This window comes from Embiotoca jacksoni, unplaced genomic scaffold (assembly GCF_022577435.1).
Source record: "Embiotoca jacksoni isolate LCO1_2020_lvr unplaced genomic scaffold, fEmbJac1.0.p SCAF_12, whole genome shotgun sequence".
NCBI lineage: Eukaryota > Metazoa > Chordata > Actinopteri > Embiotocidae > Embiotoca > Embiotoca jacksoni.
Window position 1 is genome coordinate 6,183,112 of NW_027185252.1, and position 17,210 is coordinate 6,200,321.

Here is a 17,210-nt window from a genome sequence, read left to right on the forward strand (position 1 = left end):
GCGCTTCTGTTGAGTACTTTTGTGGTGGAGAATTTGCGAGCTCCCGCAAATTTCCCAGAGATTTGATTAAATGTGCGTCTTATTATTGTCATCGCAAGATCACGCTTTCCTGGAGGGACTGGTTTTAATCCGCCCCGTGTGACCCGGCTCAGTGGCGGGACACGGTGCAAAATTGACAGTTTTGGCTTAAACTCGCGAGACATTTCATCAACTCTTAACTGCATTCACTGAAACGGGATCTGTAATTTTATGCTGATGTTAATGGCGGGGGGGGGGAGGGAGGGGGGGGGAACTCATGTTTCTGTATGTGCAGCCACGTGCGACGTCACGTCTTTACTCATTATGTCACGATGTTTCTGTATTGGACGACGTGCATTCAGCTCCCCCCCCCTTTTTTTTTTTTTTTTTTTTTTTTTTTTTTTAATTTCTTCTACCGTGGTGTCATTTTACCTGTGATGAAGCACCTGAACCTTCGAAACGGCCTCCCGTCTTGTACTGCTCCCATGTACGATCACTGATCTGAACGACAGCCATACCTGTATAAACATGAGCGTTATCTGGTTTGTAGGGCTGCGGTGGGCGTCGCCGCAACTGTGTTTACTGTCGATTACTTTGCAAAGTTCTTTTGTCTGAATGGAATTTTAGAATGTAAATACTCCTGTATATAGCAGGTAATGGACATTTAAAATGCTTAGACTACTTTTTTTTTTTTTTTTTTCTTTCCCTGAAGCTGATATTTTTATTTTATACAATATTTCTGAGTTGTTTGGAAAAACAAAAATTGCAGGAAGAGAAAAGAAAAAAAACAAAAAACTGTTTGTACCCATTTCAAGGACGTTGTCTTTGGTTACATGTAAATAGTTGTATCTCCAAAAGGAAAAAAAAAAAAAAAAAAAAAAAAAGTTGCTACTTTCAGTACACTCCCTATGCGTTTTCTTCCTTCAGTTGTTTTCTGTCATTTCCAAACTTCTTGAGTTGAACGTTTTTGTTTTTTTTATGCATTCGGAGCTACGGGGAGGCGAGCACTTGACTGAACGCGAGTAACGTTCAGCTTCCTCTGAAGCTTTTATGTTTGCAGCAGCCGCCGAACGCCTTAAATTTGGTGCTCTGGTTTCTGCGGCCGTAACCCCGCCGCCGAGCCCGTGTACGCGCCAGGCGAGGGACGTGTGCGTGTGTAAACCCCCCCCACCCACCCACCTCCCCGTTTTTCCCTTTCTCGTCCCTGACAAACTGGCTGGGATGGAGTGAGAGTCTGGAGCGTGGACGGTATACTTAACGGCACTCAGCGGTGACAGCCCGTGGACGTGGTCCCTCAGCTTGACTGACTGCTGCATAATGGAAACAAAACATTCTTGTTGCGGTCGCAAGCCGGGAGTCAAACTTACAAATAGCTCGGGGAGCGAGGGGAATGTAGTGAAATGCTATCTGGCAACACACTGATTCCGTGCGGGCGACGGCCGTGTCGACCGTGATGCAACCAGGCGGGCACAAACGCAGCCTTCAAATCGGAAATGTCGGGAATTGTCGAAAACGGGGCAACGTGTTTAGTAAACATTGGAACAGATAACATGTGATTATGTCTTTTATGTCTCTGTTGCCCAACATGCAAATGGGTAATTAGACTCGGGGTTGTGGAGCACATTTAAATTCCGAAGAGCCGGAATGTTGAATGTAGACACCGCTGCCTTTCATCCACCTTCTATTCATTATTCATGGCAGTTGTGGGAAGTCACAGACAGCGAGAATATCCCCCCACCCCCCACCCTCCTCCCCTGTAATGATCAATGTGGCACGGAAGTGGATGAATAAACGCACCGAGGAGAAACGTTTTCAATACTTTTAACAAGATTGGTAGGGTGTCCTCTGCTGGTTAAAAAAAAAAAAACTGCGGGGGAGGGAAGAGTGGAGGAGAAGAGGATGCAGAGCAGTGGATTACCGTTTCCCACCTGTCAATCAAAAGCCTCTCGGTGTAGCTGCACAGCCTAAGGCGGAGAACTACAACTGATTTTTTTTTTTTTTTTAAGCTTCCCAGCATTCATCCTTTCATCCTCCATCCGTCTCTGGCCACAATTTTTCCCTGCCTCGAGTCATTTGTCTTGTCGGCCTTTCCTCTCTCCCCCCCCCCCCCGTGCATCCGCGGCTTTACTTTTTCAGGAAGCATTATCTTCTTGTTTCTGTGGTGTTTTAGTACAAGATTTACTCCAGCGAAAATGAGCTTTTTGATTCCATTTGATGATTTATCTGAAGCTCTGTTGTGTTTTGAAGTGATTGAAAGCTTGATTAGCCTTTAGATTAGGTTTTAAGTGTCGTCTTGTTTGATCTTTAAGGCAAAAATGACACCAGGCCTCAGTGCCACTAGGTGGCGTGAGTATTCAGCCTCTGACCAACTGAAATGTAACACACACACACACACACACACACACACACACACACACACACACACACACACACACACGCGCGTATCTCATCAGTAGTGCTGCCCACTGATTTCCCCTTAAGCACTCGGCTGTCTTTGGAGTCGCAAAATGCGCTCGTCTCACGGATGCAGTAACATGCACGCACACAGCGTGCATGCCCCGGAGAGAAGTGAACCATTTATGAAGAGGCTCAATAGGTGTCCTGCTGACCATTGACGCCCTTATTTACTTATATGAAGGTGTTACACGACGGGAACATGTGTTCACGTGTACTAAGACATGCAACACAAATGGGACTCGTTCAAGTCTGAAGTCTTTGCAGCGCTTAGTGCTTTTTAAGGCAGTTATTTAGGTGAAGATATATATATATATATATACACATGTATATAAAGGACTCCTGCAAATGTCTTTTCCCTTTCAGAGATGTTTTAGTTGTATCACAGCATTTCTGCTTTTCAGATGTAGCTCTCCAAGGTTTCACATCCACTCTCTCTTATATAAACGAAAGCATTTGGACAAAGAGAAAACTACTGCAAGAAGTATTCTCATCCATTATCCAATATATATATAAAAAAAAAAAAAAAAAGCTTGATTTTCAAGAGAATCTCATGTTTTATCGACACTATTCTTCATGTTAAACCAAGAACCTTTTAATATTTACCACAGGACGTTCTATCCAAACGGCAACCGTCTCCCATTTGTTTGTGAACTGTTATTCTGCAGCCACGATTTCGGTATTTTGCCACCTTGCTATTTTGCAGCCAGAGGGGACCATATTTGGACGAGCTGGGGAGGAGTGAGCGGTCGAACTCGCTCAATTCGATTTGGAAGCTGAGGGGCACTACGTCCTGCCCATCGATCACGGAAACCTGACTGCATCGCAGGCCTGTCGATCAAAGAGACAAGCCCGCAGAAATGCTGCTTTTTGAGGCCTAATTTCTAATTAGTGACGGGATTATTTTCGGATGGACCACCAGCAAACTCGTAAGAAGGAGTGACTTTAACGAATCGCGCCAATAATGACTTGTGGAAAGAAATGTACTGACTTTGTATTTCATGATAGAAGTTGAATGGGAGTCGATGGAGCCGGAGCCTTTTTTTTTTTTTTTGGAGCCAACCCCTAGTGGCCATCGGTGGTATTGCACTTTAAGGCAGTTCTGCGTTTGCCTTATTTTCCAGACCCAGAAGCTACATCCACTCTTTTACACAGTCGAAGGTAAAGTCACCCATCGTCTCATCTTTCTTATCCGTCTGTTGTCCCGTCCGTCCGTCTTACGAAAGTACCGACGTGTTGAAGTACGCCTTAAACGCGTATGAAATGTAGTGAGGAAGTGACGTGTAAGTATAAAGTATTGAGTCGAAATACGCGAGTACAAGTCGCTTGGATTTGTGCGTAACGACAGCGTTCGACTAAATGCGCTGTGTTACCCTTCGCCGCCGCTGTTAAAGCGCCATCCGACTCGCAGCGCTCCCTATTTGTACGTCAAGACAGTTCGAGTCGGAGGCTAAAACGGCGAAGCTGAACTGAGCGCGTTATCTCGAAACCGCAGGAGAAAACCAGAACCGACCCCCGAGCATCGCGCTTTCCGCTAAATGCACGTGACCGGAAAGCCGAGCTGGCGGTCGGTGATTTGTGTACAAGCTTTTGCTGCAAAGAATTTATTCAAAACAGTTTGCCGCCGGTGCTGCCTTATTGTGCCGCCACAGCACCCTGTGCTCTGCAGCCTCAACGGATGCTTTTCACTGGTGTCTTGTTTACTCACACACACACAAACAAACAAATAAATCCGCAGGTACACACGCAGTCAGCCAGGCATGTGAAAAAAAAAATACACACAGTCCCTGGAAAACACCACACAATGGAAGCAGCGGACAAAAGCACAAGAGTAGGTACACGTGTATACAAATACACTCGCATTTCAACAAACCGAAGCGTGTCCCGCTCCGCTCCCACACGTGCAGGGAGAGACGCCCTCGTTCAATCTCGCCCCTTTAAATCAGTGAGTGACGGGGGGAGGGGGAGGGGGGGGGACAGAAAGACTCACCGGCCCCCATCTGTATTCCTTGGTGTGCGTGACCTGCACTCTTAATGGATGGGCTTTGGTCCACGGGCGGGGGCAGAGCAAGAAGCGGTGGTGTTATTACCCGACACAGCCTGCGCCTTTTGCTATTCTCCACCTCCAGGCTCAGTGGAGCCTTCCTTCTTGTCTGTGGCGGCAGGGTGGAGCCCGAGGAGTGTTGTTGTGCGAGGTTGGCGGGGTGCCTGTTTGTGCGTTTATGATTGCCCCCCCCCCCCCCCCTCTCGTCTGTGTGTGCGTGTACACGGGGTGGGGGGGGGGGGGGGGGAGTTGATCTCGAATGGATGTTCTTCCATCGGCTGCGAAGAGATTCTTTCATGTTCATTCGCTGACGCACAATCGGTGCACAATATTTGTGCGTTCTGCACAAAGTAAAGAAAACTCCCACAGCGCTCACAAACGCCGTCAGACTGCACGTACACAAAGCAGCGCAATCTCTTGACTTTTATTTTTTTTTAGCATTATCGGGGCACCGAGCACCGAGCATCGGGGCACCGAGCACCGAGCATCGGGGCCCGAGCACCGAGCACGGGTGCGAAAGCCTTCTTGTTTTTCGTTAAAATGTTCTCAGTCGTTCTCGGACGCGAGACGTTCTTATTCTTTGCGTAAAGCGATTTGCCTTTTCGGAGGATTTATCATATTCAAAAACTCGTGAAAGTGAACAGATATGTGTCCCGGCGAAAAATGTCGTATTCTAGTGGAGTCGCGAGTGGGCGTGGCCAAACGGCTCGAGAGCGCCCCCTAAAGGGATGTCACGAAATCCGGCGGACACGTGTGTCACACCTAGACGCGCAAAAAAAAAAGTGACGTTGCACCGTTACGTCAACTCGACAGGAAGTCCACCATTTTGAATTTAGTCGCCATTTTGGCCGATTCTGACACGTTGTACTTTGTCGAACTCCTTCGAGGGATTTTGTCGCACCGACTTGGATTTAGGTTCTATGGATAGAAAACATGTTTGGGATTAAAAGTTATCAAAATAATTCGTTTTCATCGATGTGTGTGCCCGTGAGAGGCGCCCATTTTGAGCGTCTCGCCATGAAACTACGAGTTGCTTTGAATCTGATGTACATGGACCGACCTTCTCCAAACATCACAGGTATGATAACAGCCCCGCCCTGAAGACACCTGTGGGGTAATATTCGCTCATAGTCATAGCGCCCCCTGTTGGCCGGTGGAAATGACACTTTTCACACTTTCACATTCTGCGTCGAGCCGGTTGATCACATGAACGTAAAGTCGGGTCACAATAACATAAACACGTAGTCGATGATATATTGAGATGTTCGTTCGACTTTGTCAATGGGCGTCGCCGTGACGATGCGGCAAAGTTTGATGTCTCCCCGCGACACAGGAAGTTGATGTTTAAGGTCAACGGATGCTTGAAACCTCACGAAACGTGTCGCATACATCCGGCGTGGTGAGACCATACATCTGACATGTGTTTTGCGAGTGGGCGTGGCCAAACGGCTCGCTGGCGCCCCCTGCTGGAGACAGGAAACGAGACAAAAATAGCAACTTTAAGCGGGGGTACGCGGTCCCTCGCGCGCTGCACGTCGGGGAGGCGGCGCGCGGGAGTGCGAGGGCCCGTACATCACTGCTTGCAGTTTTAAGTCATTGTTGTTTTTTTCTTTTTACACAAGTCATTGAGGCTCGTGTGTGTGAAAGAAAGCTAAGGGCTTGAATACCCAGTGGCAGACACATACATGGGAAGCTGCATGTAGTAACTCTTTCCATGCACCTGCACAGTTGTTGACCTTGTAGTGTACTGGCTGTGCAGGCAAGACTGCACAACATAGCACAGAGATGTCTGCAGAGAGCCAACACCCACGTGATTTTCCATCACGTGGACCCTCATTGACCTTGTTGTGTATTCGCAGACGTGGCCAGTATATTACCATTTGTGTGTGGGCTGAGTCACAAGAATGTTATGAGGCGTTCAGGGACACTTGCTCATCTGTCATTCCTGAAATCATCCAAAAAAGGGAGAGAGAGAAATTTGGACACAATCACCACATGTACTTTTCTTTATTTGTAAAGGTTGATGACATGCAACAGTGATTTGATTACATTTTTATATTGCGTTTTCAGGGCACTCAACATGTTGAGACCTCACGGCATGCTGTGTAGGAACCATAGACACCCTTTTATAAGAGGGCCGCTAGGCGTTGGCTCCAAAAATCTTCTGGCTCCATAGACTCCCATTCAACTTCTCATGAAATAACACGTTAATATAGTTTTCCCACAAGTCAATTTGGTGTCTTTCGCTTCGTTACTCTTTAATTTTCTGTCTGTCCTTATGAAAATTATCCCATCATTTATTAGATATTAGAACTGGAAACTCTGGCATTTTGGGGGTGTTTCTGTTCGATTGAAAGGCCTGTGGGGAACTCGTGCTCCACTATTGGTGGACAGGGCATTGTGTCCTTGGGTTTCCAATCAGATCGAGTCAGATTCATCACTTGCTCGTCCCCAGCTCATCCAAATATGGTCATTTTAGGCTGCAAAATAGCAAGACGGCGACGGCCATTGTCTGAACTCGAGGCTTGACGAGTAATGTCACTGTTGGTTGCTGCTTGGGAAGAAACCAACAACTCAACAATTTCCCAACTGATGTCAGAGATAGAAAGCACAAACTAGATCCCTGGTCCCTCAAATTTGAACCAGGCAGTTTGAGTATAATTTATCTTGTCTATCAATATCTCAGAGGAATCTTACATCCCCCGCCCTCCAAGATGCCCTCCTGTGCTTATAGTTTATCCTGCAGTGTATTGTAGCACATCTATTTTCACAGTAGATAGGAGATAATGGTGCAGAACAGTTCCAGGTTTTCTTCTGTGCAAGATTATTTCTGCCAATGGTTTTTAAAAGGTGTAGGCCAGTAATTTAGTGTTTCACTCAAGAAACATATTTTGAAAAAGCATCAAGTAGCCTCCCAAAAGCACAATTCTTAAGCAAGAATGTAGGTATTTTTGAGGATTCATTTTATTATTGAACAACTACAGCGCTCTCAGTCAATCCAAAATGTTAATAAACCTCAAACCTGAATATTTAAGAAAGTAAAAGTGAGGTTTTGGGATTCTTCAGAGAATATATTTGTGTGCACAATTATTGGGCAACTATTAGTGTGCAAAATTATTATGCAACTAAATGAAAAACGAAAATGTTCCCATCTCACTTGTTTATTTTCATCTGTTAAAGTGAGAATAATAAACAAACAACTCAAAATTGACAGATAAACATTTCTGAAATTACAAAAAAATAAATTAAAATTAAATTTAAAATAAATCAGTGACTAATATAGCCACCCTTCTTTTCAATAACAGTAATAAGCCTTCCATTCATGGATTCTGTCAGTTTCTTGATCTGTTGACAATCAGCTTTTTGTGCAGCAGCAACCACAGCCTCCCAGATACTGTTCAGAGAGGTTACTGTTTTCCTTCAAATGTAAATCTCCCATTTAAGAAGGGCCCACAAGTTCTCAACAGGGTTTGGGTGAGGTGAGGAAGGGGGCCATGTCATTATTCTTTCATCTTTAAGGCCTTTACTGGCTAGCCATGCAGTGGAGTACTTCAATGCATGCGATGGAGTGTCGTCCTGCATAAAAATCATGGTCTTCTTGAAAGATGCAGACTTTTTCCTGAACCACTGCTTGAAGAAAGTGTCTTCTAAAAACTGGCAGCAGGTTTGGGAATTGATTTTGAGTCCATCTTCAACCCGAAAAGGTCCAACTAGCTCATCTTTAATAATACCAGTACCCCACCACCTTGCTGGCGTCTGAGTCAAAGTGCAGCTCTGTGCCCGTTACTGATCCGGCCACGGGCCCGTCCATCTGGTCCGTCGAGAGTCACTCTCATCTCATCAGTCCATAAAACCTCTGAAAAATCTGTCTTCGGATATTTCTTGGCCCAGTCTTGACGTTTCAACTTATGTGTCTTGTTCAGTGGTGGTCGGGTTTCAGCCTTCCTTACCTTGGCCGTGTCTCTGAGCACTGAACACCTTGTACTTCTGGGCACTGCAGGTAGGTTGCAGTTCTGGAATATGACAGCACTGGAGGATAATAACTTCCTGGTAGCTTCACGTTGGATTCTTCTCAAATCTTTGGCAGTTAATTTGCGTCTTTTTTTCTCAACACGTTTCTTGCGACCCTGTTGACTATTTGCAACAAAACGTTTGATGGTTCTGTGATCACGCCCCAATATCTTGGCAATTTCAAGAGTACTGAATCCCTCTGAAAGACTTTTTACAATTTTTTGCTTTTCAGAGTCAATTAAATCTCTTTTTTGGTCCATTTTGCCTGAGGAGAAGAAGCTGCCTAATAATTATGCACACCTTGATATAGGGTGTTAATATCCTTAAATGTAACTGTTGCAACAGAGACAAAAACAGCAGTAAAGTTCAACAGCAGTGGAGAAAGTTCTTCTTCTACTACTTATGATTCAAAACTTGCTTCATTCAAAGGCACAACATGGTAGTAGAAGCTATGCAGCACATCCACAAACATCAATACTGCAAAAAAATATTAAATAATGAACACTGGAGCAGATGAAAACATGATACATGAATATATCTTGGATCATAAATATTGATTGCCAAGAAATGAATATGTATCCTTTTTGCAAATGAACCCGCTAATTAAGTTACACTTAAAATGACCACTCAAACAAATTGTGGAGTCTGTGATAATCTGTACAAAACAATTGGAAGTCATATACCCAAAGTAAAAAAACATAAAATCTCGACTTTATTTCAATTTTTTTCTGCACTTGAACCCGTGTTACTCTCATCTGCCATTTTGTTTTCAGGAATGGAGATACATCTTTCGTTAGTTTAGATGCTAACGTGGGACAACAAGCTGTCTAACAGTAAGTTTACACCGTTTATTCTAAAGCTCTATTGGCACTGTACTGTGTGACCTTCTCATAATTATTTTCTAACTCTTTTGTACATGCTGTTTTCCTCAAATAAACTGCTCACTAATGAGCTGGGTGACATGTTTACATGGGAAATGTCGGTGTTCAGAGGCGTTAGCTTGTAGGGAGGGGAGGTTATAATGGTACTTCAATCAGGAAGTCAGTAAACACGTTCTCTGTGAGAGCTGATGGTCAATTTTTTTTTATTTCACTTTATTAATGCCCGAGGGGAAATTTCTTCACTACAGCAGGGGGGGCTCTCAGGGGGGAGCTGCTGCAGCAGGCTGCCACTAGCGCGGCGCCAGGTAACCTGACCTGAGGTGCATGTTTTTGGATGATGGGAGGAAGCCGGAGAACCCGTAGAGAACCCACGCAAGCACAGGGAGAACATGCAAACTCCGCACAGAAAGACCAAGAACCGGATTCGAACCCGGAACCTTTTTGCTGTGAGGCGACAATGCTAACCACTTCACCACCGTGCCGCCCTATTCAGCTGCCCGTGACACTGATTTGTGTGAGATTGAATTTGTGACTGGCAGAGAGTTAGAGGGATTGTCCGTTGTCTTTCGGGAAATTCTGCTGGTGTCTAACCAAGGAGCTATTTCAATGTCAACAGTGTGCTTTACAGGTTTTTGTTGTTTTGGTGTTGACTTTGTTGTGCTGTAGCCTCGGTACTTTAAGTTTTAATTGTGAGCAATTCCAGGCAAGGTTTTCTCAGTGTCCTTCTAATTGTGGGATGCTGCAATACCTGTAGCTACCAATAAAAAAAAGCAAATTTTATATATATATAAATTTTTAATGTAAAATTTATATATATATCACAAAATATCAATTAAAGTAGACGCAGTCTACATGGTCTACATTGCAGTCACCATGCCTCTCTGTCCCTTTTTTGTTTTCCCCTTCTAGACTGTCCGTCTCTCTCCCACTACGTTCTGTCGTGTTCTTTTCTCTCTCTTATATATTTCTTTCTCACTTTTCCTGGCTGGTTTTGTTGCCGGAGATCTAATAAATGCCAGTGTGAAGCATTTGAGGGCATGCCAGCCCAACAAGCAGAGACACCTGTGGCTTAAAAACAACAACAACGGCAAATCAAAACCATCAGCAGCACACGCCTCTAAACGGAGTTTGAAGACCTCCCTTTTTCCGGTCTAATAGTCCCGGTGATACTTCCCTCGAGGCTGCCGTTCAGCTAAGCAAAACCTTCAATGCAGCCCCGAGAGATGACGAAAGGCGAAAAAGGGCTTTCGATACTGAAGCTGCATTTGATGGCAAAGTTTTAGTTGCATTATACATTAGCGGTGGCTTTATCTCCCAGATGTGATTACACTTGTGCCCAGATATTTCACCAACATGGAGAAAAGCCCACAAACTAAAGGTGCTCATAAGCAGAAAAGAAAAAAAAAACAAACAGCTGTGTCAGACAATGCCGCTCCCAATTGGCAGATTTATTCTTTTTAAGGGTAGGAAGTATAACAGACCGGAGAGACTCAGTATTTGCATTATCTTGCATAATTGGATCTCTGAGTAATTTGAAAGGAATTAATATTAATCTGTTCTCGTGGCGGGATGCCCTGTAAGGCTGTAGCGCCTGAGGGAGAACACACTGCGGAGATCATGCCAAGATCCTCTTCGAGCAAAACATTCGGTATCATCAGAAAAGTGGTTGAACTGTGCTTTGTAGGGTTTGACTCGAGAGCCCTGGAGAGCTTCAGCCTCATGGGGGGAGGTAATAAAGCAGAACTTCACACCATCCTTCAAATCCGGAGCGTTGTTGGGGTATGTTCGCACACTGGGCTGTTTTCATAACAGCTCAGAAAACAGCAGCAGGAGCTGTGACAGGGAAACTGGTGTTTATGAAATGCAGGCTACAGATTTTTTGGAAGTTACTGCATATAGTAGAGCCATTTTTTTTTTTATGAACACCACAATCCTGGGAGGCTGTAGTACTTTGCATTATAGCCTGCAGAGCTCAAAGCAGAAAAATGATATCTCCTTTTCGTGTACTTATATTCTATTAATAGCAGCCTTGTTGCCATTTCTGTAAATGACTCACTGTAAAGTAAACAGATATAAGGACGTTAACACGTGTTTATTGATGTTTTTCAACAATCATAACTTCCCCTGTCAGTACCTGTGTAAAACAGCTCCTTTATGGTTGATGATAACTCAGTATGACATCGTTGTGATCATGTTTATCAATGTTAAAAACTCATGCAGACACGTTGAGCGCCGAAGTTTAATTTTGGCAAAAGTACCGTTACCAGACTATTTGGTCAGCTGAATGCTGTGACCTCCTGTATCCATTTCACATTTAAACCCCTCGCTTCAAATTAAAAGCCTTCCAAGGTTTAAGAGGCATGGAAATGAACATGAATAGTTATCTGTCTTTCTATGGGAATACTCATTATAGCTGCTTTAAACACTTGCTGACAACTACATTATAGTAACTCACACTTTTTTTCATGTTTGTATACTACTGATAAATAACACTTAAATGTTTCCAGTGAGTACGTTGAATAACTGCCCATAATTTTATGCGACAATTATTCATATTATGAAAAAACAGGTAAGCCTCCTTTGGTAATATAGGTAACCCTTTTCCTTCATGGAGGACTGTGATACCCTGGAGATGCATCATGTCTGCTGCGAAGGTAGTAGAACAAGAAAAAGGGAAAAACAAGGAACAAAAGAACTGTGAAACTTTTTCATAGTTTAAAAAACCAAAAATAACAGCTTATCTCCTGAGGGTGAGGAAAAGTTTGTGGTTATGCTTATAACAAAGGAAAGCATCGATTTGGGAGTGTTTTGCCTTCTCAGTCGCTAAGTGGAATATGTTTTGTATTCTGCCTGAATTGATTTGTTGCTGGATTGCTTAGGATTTTCTTAACACACTAAACTGAACTCACCTGCTCATAGATTTTACTCAGAGAAACTTTTTTTCCTTCACGACCCTGTTTTGGATTTTGGATTTTCCTTTAAAGCTGATGACTCTTGCACACAAGCACTTTATTCCCTGTGTGAGTGTTAACAGTGAGAGCGAGGCACATTTTCAGGCTGATATCTCCCAAGTGGAGATTTTTGCTTCAAGCCTTACTGACTGTAGCTGCATGACAACGCTACAGCTTATTCTGATTTCTACAGTATTTGAGTGTTTCTAACCCAAGTCCTTATTGCTTAACCCGAAGTCCTGCAAGCAACTTTTGTTCTTTTGTATTCTTCATTAAAATCCTAATGTCTTTCAGGTGGAATCCAGGGAGAAAGTGCAGTGATTCTGAAATGAACGCAGGCTCATTGCAGTTTATTTTGAACTTCAACAACACCTAGAAACTTGTATAAAGTAAAAGACGGTTCACCAGACAGATTCTTTAATGGTGCGAAGAGATGAACCCTCCAGGCATGTTATACCACTCAGTTCAGCGTTGCTATCTTCTGTATTTTCAACTAATTTTCCAGTCCTCACCGCTTGGTCAGAGGCACATTATGAGGAAATGTAAAATTCAGCATATGCTGCAGAGAGCTCCTCCACAATCAAAATTAAATCACGGATTCATTTAAAAAAATAATGACTCTTGCTTATTTTATGTATCTGTAATTCAAATTTGTAAACATGACTGAGTTTCCTCAAGGCGACAAATCAAAGATTCACGATTTTTGATCTGTGATGTAATTCACAGTTACCAAGAGACTAAATTATGAATATCCACAATTCCTGAAATTATAGAGGGGGAGTTTTATGTGGATTTGGTGTTAGTGGGGAAAAAGGACCTTGTCTCAAGAAAATCACTTGAACTTGTTGAGAATAAACTGAGCAGGAAATGACAAAACAAATGGCACAAAATATGTACTTACAAGAAAATCTCCCTGTGATCATGTTAAAAAAGTTATTAGCCATATGTTTACCAAGTCTATTCTTTGTTTAAATCTCATTTGAATGTGAAACAATTTTGTTTGGAGCCATAGTTATGATGAAAAAGCAACAAAATAATAATGTTTTAGGGTTATTTAAACACAATTTTTCTTTTTAGGCTCAACAGTTTGCACTGGCATTTGGCAATTATACAGGAGGAAATCTACCGCAACCACAGACTGTATATAATAGATCGTAACAGAATCAGAGATGCCATTTCCTTCTCCTGCAGCAGCTGCTTTAATATACAATGATGCAAGTGAGAAGACATGGAGTAAAACAAGTCTCTTTTTTAATAGGAAATACTGTCACCGTCTTGCTCTCATTATACCTGTTACTCGTTCTCTCTCCACTATAACCCACTGCTTAAGTCACACTTTTTTTTTCTTTTTCTACAGGTTGTTAAAAGTCACTCGAGATAATGTAAGAAGTCACTGTCTGAATTAATGGAGATTGTTTCGGGGAAAAGTTGGAAATTTAAATACGTCCTTGAATATACTGAGCATCATGTGGCATGTGGTACACATTGTCTTCCTCTGCAGTTTGGAAAGATAAATTAAATAATATTCACTGCACCAAAAGTGGAAGAGCTGTTGTGGATGTTTGAGGAGAAGAAGCTATTTCGATGGTGGAAAGTTTGGCTGGATTGGTGACTGGTTTGAAGTTGTTATGGGCATCATAATTGTTTGGTATAAAGAGTAGCTCCAAAGCTAGTTTATTGTTCTTCGTATACGTTTTACTTCCAAACTGTTACTTACACTTCTCCCTACTTCATACTTCCTTCTTCCCTTGCCATTATAGATGTCAAAATAAAAGTTCCATAACATATTTTAACAGTTTGCTTAGAGTCTTTTTCAACATATAAAACATATTCACGCCTGGTACATTTGTGTGTTCTTTGAATACTAATACTAACACACATGTTCAGCAGGTGTAGTTGTTTTGCCACAACTCCTCGGACCTGTTTTGTGTTCAACATTTCCCCGTATGAGTCATGTCGTACTGCATCCACCTACAGGATGTCTTCAGTTTCTCTTCATGGTTCCCGCCACATGACTCACACGCCCACCTCACCTATTCCTAATCCACCAATCAGTGTCAGTGTATTTATACCAGCCATCTTCCCACTGTTTGCTGATTGTTTTCACACCGTTTATGTTTTTTTCCGTTCTCTGTTACCTTCCTGCTCAGCATCTATGTTGCATTTTGAAATAAACCACCAAAACACTGGGCATACACAAAATATATCCCAAACTGATGGCAATCTGGTTAGCTTTCCTGGACTTTAGTCATGCACCAAAGTATTAGATGAATTTTGATTTGTTTTTGATTATTTTCACGATAACTTCTTATAACTCAGTTGTTGACATTTCACTTTGAACCACAATGTAAATCTCATAGTGACAGAAGAGGAGCTACCAGGGGCTTACTAAAGCAAATAAGGACTAATCCTCTTGGTACCATGACTTTTAATAAAAAAAAACTGCGTAGTAGTACATCTAACATTATTTGAAATATACAGGCCAATATTGCCATAGAGCCATGCTGCCAGTGTAGCTTAAAAATAGCTTTTTTTCTTGTCCAAACTTATAGTTTATCAGTGACCTTTATGCTTGTTGGCCTCGATGCCATCATAAACTGATGAATGATCAGATTAAACACAGATGGCCTGGTCAACTTGAAACATTTGAAAGATGGAGTGTCTACACATGCAAACATATTGCACTGTTTTTCTAATGCGCAGCAGCAGCGGCAGACAAAGAAACAAATGTGTTTGGAAAAGCTGACAAATGCCTGGAACAAATGGACTGAAAAACATTTGTTTTAGGTGGCTGCTGTGCATTTTACATGTACAGTGATGAACAACCAACCACCTACGAAACAGGGTTCTGTATCTTCAAGTAGCTTTTGCACTGCATTTGTGACTTTCGAATGTACATAATTAAATGCACTTAGAAATGACGACCAATTAGGCTTTGTAGCAAATTTATATTCACCTTATGGCAAGAAATTAACATGAAAAATATGAACTCACTTCACTGTTACATCGCACCATGCACACGACCGCTCCGGGGATCATGAACCTCTGCAATGAACACGTTAATTGATATGAACTACGTCTGAGCCGAAAGGCCTCGGGGGGTCGAAAGGAAAGATACGTTTGTCTGGGTACCATCCCGACCATATCTCTGGATTGAAGTACCAGAAAAGAAATCGGCCTTTGGTGAGTCAGGAGCCCATTAATGTGAAAATGTGATTATGTTACAACCCTCATTTAGTCTTTTTCGCTCAGTGAATATCAACCAGTGAGAGGTCACTCTGCCTGTAAAGGTGAACCTATCCATCCATCTTTCAGTGTTGTTCAACATAATCATTGCTGACACCCACTTTGCAGCACCATTTTAAGAGTGGTGTTGAGCCTGCCAGGCATAAAAACATTTTAAACTGAGGTCTCCGGTGTTAAAGTGGCTTTGTTGTTTTTTAATCCATGCATGACTAAAAACATTTGCATGGTAAATTCACAACAACAATGTGTGCCTCCCTTGCTCTCCCTAAGCTCCTGCTTGTATTGACTCAGCCTGGTAGACTTTGCAAAGTTCAAGTAGAGTTTCCACAATCTCTGCTCTGATTTTCCTCTGTTGTCCAGTCAGAGCTACACCCGATCACCCCCCTCTCCCCCTCACCCAATTATGCACTGGGGGAAGGATACATTGCCATTTTCTAACTTCCTAATTCTCTTCTGTCTCTGTGTCTCCACTATTTTTCTGTCCTATTTCCTCAACCATTCTTATTCACTCTCACAATCACACTGGCTGCAGTGTTTTCAATCTCTTTTTTTCCTTTTCACCTCTTCCTCGGATTCTGACAGCACACTGACAGAAAGAGTATTGCCGTTGGCTGCTGAAACAAGAATCAATGTAACATATTGGACAGAAAAAAAACCTGTCCGCTAGACCTTGCCCATACACATATTGTAACCCTGTCTCAAAAATGTCATTCCTTAGCAATTAAATTACAGCTTTTGAATGAAAAATGATTGTGCTTGGACTTTGTTTTCTTTAAGCATTACAAAGAAATGTCAAAACATATTGAAAATTGTAGTTATAGTCATATTTTTTTCCCCTAAAACATCTGATCTTGCGGTACAATATTGTTGTCTTAACTCTCTGTGGTTATGTTCAGGCACTCGGAGTATTTGATTGAGGTAAGGGAAAGTTTGTGGTCCAGTTTAATGTTAAAAAAAAAAAAAAAAGTCCTCTGTGACCTGAGACAATGCTTTTATTTAGATTTGGTCAAAGCCACTTTTGCTTGCTTTGTTGTCTCAACCCAAACACAGACGGAACTCCAGGTGCAAACACCAGCCTTATGTGTGAGAGTTGTGCATTTTATTCCCCTTTCATTGACCCAAAGCACCTCCTGCTGATTAGGATGCAATTCCACCAGCAACCGATATGCCTTTGGGAAAACAATCTAATTTGGATTTCTTGGAGACAATTACATTATTCCTGACCCTGCTCTGCTCTTCATTCTCCATTCGTCCACCAGATTTCCTCAGATTTTTTATCTTGTCCAGTCACCTGGCTCCCCGATCCACCTGCTTTGCAGTCACCCCTGATCTCCCGATCTTCCCCGCCCAATAGCGCACCTGTTCTGTTATTTGAGCCAGTTACACTTTCTTCCTGTCAGATTGTGTGTCTCTCATTGCTGTAGATTCTTGCACTCGCCACCTTGGCAGTTGCCTGTGTCTGCACCTGCCTGCTTATAAACCTTTAACTAATCCTCAATTGAAGTCCTTTCACTGCATCTGCCTGCGCGACTGTTGATTTACACTTGCATCCTTCGTCCTGCTGCCCATACACGCACCGTCATGATGTACGTTGTTACCATATTT